Here is a 5,968-nt window from a genome sequence, read left to right as displayed (position 1 = left end):
AACTTAGTCTTTCGGGGAGGTTTATCGAGACCAGTGTCTTAAGTAACTTCGTTTGCATGTCTCAATTTATTTCAGCAAAATACCAGCAAATTGTCTTACGGCGGGTTAAATTGGGTTATCGGGCTAAGTAAAGACAATTATGAAATATTGAGCGCTTCGTTTTTACTCAGATTTTAAATTAAGTTTTACAAAGAGCTATGGCTATGATAAAAAAGTCATTTTATGCCATATTTGATAGTTATAGATACTATTGGATCTCATAAAAGACAGGTTATTCTCTCATGATTTTATTTATAGTTAAGAAACAGAACAAGTAGGATACAGTATCAATGCTCCATATTCCATATACAAGAAACTTACGATAATAATTTTAGATGATTGAAATCCATTACTCTTTTGCTACGATGATGCTACGCGTTGCTACGAACAGTCGTAGCAATTGCTACGGAGCGGCGTAGTCTTTCAGACCGTAGCCACCGAAAATTGTAATTTGTAGAGTGAATGGTTTGCCTCCATATCGCATAATTAATGGAACTATAGGTACCGCATTTGTTCTCCAGTATTCAAGCTGAATAAGTAATTTTAGTTTTAATTATTGGATAAGCCCTATTTATAATAATGATTATTTAATATGTGAGTCGTACCACTATTACAATATTTCTTTAGCAAAGCTTAATAACAAGTGTAATTTTACGTCCATCCTATCGCAGCTCCTACACATAGCCTAACCAGGACCAATCACAACTCCACTAATCCAAATCCAAATCCAAGACACGCCCACCTCAAAGGCTAACCTACCGGATAAGCGACACCTTTTCCACCGCAAGGGGCGGCGCTACACCCGGCTATATCCGGGTTACCCGCCTATAGTCGCGATATCCGGGTACATATCCGCGGGGGGGGGACGGATCACAACAGGTGGGGGATGAGCCAGCCGAGATCCGCCCACTGGCCACGTGCGACCGACACTTTTTTTCAGTGTTTTGTTTTTTTGCGAGTGCTATGTGCCAGTGTTTTGGTGTTGGGAAAAGAGGTAGGTTGGAAAGAGTTCGGTTGGCGTTTGGGCTTTACTTTAGCGTGAAATATTTATGAGGTGAGGTAGAATTTAAAGTAGATTTTATTTAAAATGTTCACTATTTTTAATCCTCGGGTCATTATTATTGTTTCATCACGGCGAGATTGTATTTATAAATACTAAATCCCGGTGAAAAAGGTCGCACTGTAAGAACTTGAATAGGTAATGGAATAATGTGAAAGAACTTTACATGTTATTTTAGTGCCTCATCATACGTACTCAGATAATTAATTATTAAATTAAACGTATGCGAATTGAATACTTATTTTGTGTAAAATTTGATCTCTAACTCCATCTATCTTGAACTCCAAATAAATCATCGAAATTATATCACAAATTCCCTTTACTACCAACAAATCAATATCGAAAAATACTTAAAAGGATCACATATAGAAAGTGAAATATGTCTAAACTTGCTTCGTATAGCGGGGAGCCCAAATAATCTGTGTGATTATTAATTGTTCAGTAAAGACGCATAATTATTGAAATTCAGGCAAAAGTGCGTAAGTTTTGGGGCAAAATGGGGAACTGTCATTAATGTTGGATCAATCTGCGAGTTGGGGAATTTTAGGGATCACAGAATTTTAGGATAAAATATTCCAATTTTATGGTAATCTGTGGGAACTACTCCTTTGTTTCAGGATATTTAGTTTGATGTCATTTGGTAATGTTTGGAGTTAAGAATTTGTAATAATTTATTTTCGCTTCAGTGATTATAACAGCTCATAATTATGAATTAAATGACAAAACGTCTTAGATTAAAAATATACAAACAAAAACATTGCAAAAAAATATCCGTATTTTGTTTACTGTCAAATAAGTTTAACCTAACGACAACTATTGTACCAATGAATAAAGTCAGCAATCTTCAAACCGTAGACCTTCTTGTGAAGACGTTTCTTTTGCACTGACACTCCATCTTATTCATATATTGTTAATCTTAGCAAAACGTGCATAATCAGGCGTCGCCATGCGGCGCCGCGCCCGCCGCCGCCGGAAATGCGTGGAAATAGTGAACTTGTAATAAGTTTCCGAAATAAATCTCTGCAGCGGCGGTTATCGGTGCCGCTTGTATCGACGGTGTTGCCAGCGGTTATATTTACCCGTTTTTAGGGAAATAATAATATGTGGGGACATCTCACACGCGGCCATCCGACCCCAAGCTAGGCAGAGCCTGTGTTAGGAATGCATTGGCATCGTTAAGATAATAGGGGTGCTAGAGATTATACCAATGCTAATGTGATATGCTTTCGCTCAACGCATTGAGATGTTTTCATATTTAATAGATAACAGCTTTTTTATTTTCTCAATTTTATAGTTATTTTTATTATAAAAGTTGCTCAGTATGACAGGTATATCAATGGTAAGGAAGGATTCAAAATGTCAGTCAAAATATATTGTAAAACTCTATCAAAAGTCAACTTTACCCTTAATAAAAACAAAAACCTTACTTTAATATATAAAAGAAGCAGCTAGCAACACTCGTATATCAGCCGCCTCAGATAATAATATATTAAGTTGCTAAGTAAAGAATGAAAAGTAAAGTTATGGTAATAAATTAATTTGAACCGAGTAAGCAACGCACACACACACTGAGTTAAAGACCTCGTAGGTTTATATGTGTTTGTGTTAGTGTGTGTGTGTGTGTGTGTGTGTGTGTGTGTGTGTGTGTAGGATCTTGCCAAGTTTAGCCAATTAATTTTGGTCTTAAAGGACGAGGAACGATGACAAATAATGTAGGGGTTGCTATATGAAGTATGTTCGTATGGTATCACCTATTTGTTTTGCTATTGTGTGTTTTTGTTGGACTCAGAAAAGGATAATGTTTTGCTCAAACTCTGGATTTTCATGATGATTTATAATACTTATATTGTGTGTTATTTAATTTCGGTAAATAAATGTTTGTAAGTCAAATACATTTAAGTAAACTTTTTATAAGCGTTTCTTATCACTATCGAAAATCAAGTTGAAAATATCCAATAATGAAATGGTTATAATTATCTTACATACAAAGAAACATACCTTCTTATAAGTTACAGAAACAAGACACACTTTTAAACTCCAATTCCAATAATAAATCCAATATAATTAGTATTCGCAAGACAAACAAAGGGCGGGTCCACACTCGCGTTTCTAATTAGTCCATATTTACGATTCGTAAGCCGAAGTACAATAAATTGCCGTGAATCTGGCGCCTCACATGTGCGCTAAGACGCGGCCTTAGCGGAATGTTCTTGCAGGGCGGCCGCAGACCTGGCGGTTTTGTGACGGTTTTAAAAACGACTGTTCTTTAGTGATAGTTTATTTTATAGTGTGTGGCATTGTGGCCGTAGGGCAGTAGGCATGATAAGAGCTAGGTGTATTTCAATAAAAGCATTTCAGTTTTTTTCTACTTTGTGGGCCGGTAGAAGGGGGATTATAGGTAGTTGCCTATGCCTACTACATGTTTTATATTTTATTGGATTTTGGCAAACCTAAACTTCACGCAGTTTTCTTTTGCAAAAAGTCAAAATACTAAGCAAAAAGGATATTATGATTTTAATCTGCTTATGTTTTATATGACCAGTTAAGTTAACATACGGTCCGCTTCCTTTGCATATACCCTTATTTCGGTTCCCTCTACACTAATAAGCGATGGATGTTAGGAATCGCACTGATTACTATATTATTTATTACTCTACGTGCCACCGGTGTAAACGCCTCCTTAATACTGCTATCTACGCTCACGTCTTGCAACCTTGTCTTACCAACTAAACGCTCCACAGTGAGGCTTTGCTTGGGAATTATTCGAGGCGCTTCTGAGAAAAGGTTCCAAGAGCGGCCCATCTATCATGAGGTGTAACGATTAAGCCGCGGAAACGAACATCTATAAGGTTTTTAATTATTGCCAGGAATTAATTTTTGATAAATGTGATACCCGCTTTATATTAGCTTAGCGTTGATTAAGTTGGTGGATAATTTTCTTTGTTTAGTAACATCTTTGCTAAGGTGTATAAATAACGTGAAATTTGTTATGCGTTTATAAGTAAATTGTCTATAAACATACCACTATAAGATAGACAGTAACAAAATAAATTAGATTTACATAAAATAAAGCTGCAAAGACTTCAGACCACCCCACCTGGAGCATAATTTTAAAATGTGACAAAATCTTCAAAGGCGGTAGACCACGCCGGCGTATAACCCGGCTAAAATGAATTTATCACGTGGATGTTGACAAAGCACTGGAAGACTAATGGCGTTCATATTTTGCCGTATCTCCGCCGGTTGATTATTGCCGAAGGGGATAAAGCATAGAAATTTTGCTTTATATGCCACCTTGAGCTTACTCGCGGCCTCGAAGGGTCGGCGTTATGCAAGAGGTTAACAGTTAATTGGTGTAGTCAAAAGTTTAGTTAATTACATAATGAGATCATTATGTAACTGTGTATGTGTCAATATTATACAATACACACGCACTCACGCCTTGTACTACTGTACTCCCTTGCGGGGTAGGCAGAGGTGCATTGCTGCACCCACTTTTCGCCAGAGTGTTATGTTAGTCCCAATGTAATAGGGGGCGGGCCTATTGCCATTTTACGGGCACATCCAAGACCTGAGAACAAATATCTGTGTTTAAACAAATATCTGCCCCAGCCGGGAATCGAAACCGGGACCATCGGCTCAGTAGTCAGGGTCACTAACCACTACGCCATTCGGTCGTCAATTATACAATACCAGTTTCTTTAACAAACATAACAGATGAAGAGAGAATATGTAACAGATGATATCATGATACTGTGAAGCAGTAATTTTACCTAGGCATAAAAAGAGCTATTTTCATGTCTTCCACTTTCAGAGCTCAAAAGATGCTCATATGTATAATATTGCATAATCTGCTGTCATCTTCATTTAGGATAGTAAAATATATAGTTGCTACTTGCCCATATTACCACTTAAGCAAGAAATTAAACTTCCAACAGTGAAACCCATATTATACTTACTCCTTACGGTATGAACGCGTCCACAATTGAAGAAAGCCGTGAGATACGGGCTGCTCGTGAATCACGGTTACCGTAATCTACGGCGCGCGGAATTATTATTTATACGGTAATTACAAAAACACTCACACGCCCTCTATCGGCCTCACAATTTACTCACCCTGTATACGATATTTATGAGCGGATCAACGTCGTGAATTTGGTTAGGTGTGGCGGTTTTTGGATGGTGTTACTAGAAACATTGTTTATTAGATTATTGAGAGATGACTGGAGTATTTAATTACAACACTAAAATATAAATAGACCAGCAGCCTATAATCACCGGTATGGAAAGGCTAAAGAGAAAAACGAATCTAGAACTTCAATTCTTCGTAATTAATTTGTGGCATAAGTACTGGTATTATCATCATCAGCCAACAAAATGTCTACTGCAGGACATCAGGCCACTCATCGAACGTATTACCTCATTGTCCTCAACCTCCTAGATAGTAAATAATTAGCAATTTGTACCTCTACTAACGTGGATCTACCTTCTTTATGCATCTAATATCCTCCATCCTCCTGTAATTTTCCGCCCTACGTAAAAGGGGATACGTTCATATTTATTTTTTATTTTAATATAACTGATCAGTTTGCATATTTTTAGATATTCACAAGACAACGCTTCCCCGCTCCGGTTGAAGAAATTGAATGATAACGCCGTGTGTGTGGGACCGAAGGGTTTCTTATGGAAATTGTTTGAATTGATTCCATCAGATTAAACTTATGGGCTATTTGGTGGTCTATATTATTTACATTGTCAAATTCAAATCAAATTTCAAATCAAATTTCTTTATTTCACCATTTTTTTATAATACAGCTTAGTTTGAGTTCTGACTTCCGAACTAGAATTATCTGTATGTCAGAAGTCAGT

Source organism: Plutella xylostella, chromosome 5 (genome assembly GCF_932276165.1).
Source record: "Plutella xylostella chromosome 5, ilPluXylo3.1, whole genome shotgun sequence".
Lineage (NCBI taxonomy): Eukaryota > Metazoa > Arthropoda > Insecta > Lepidoptera > Plutellidae > Plutella > Plutella xylostella.
The sequence above is the reverse complement of the archived record's forward strand: the minus strand, read 5'-3'. Positions refer to the sequence as shown.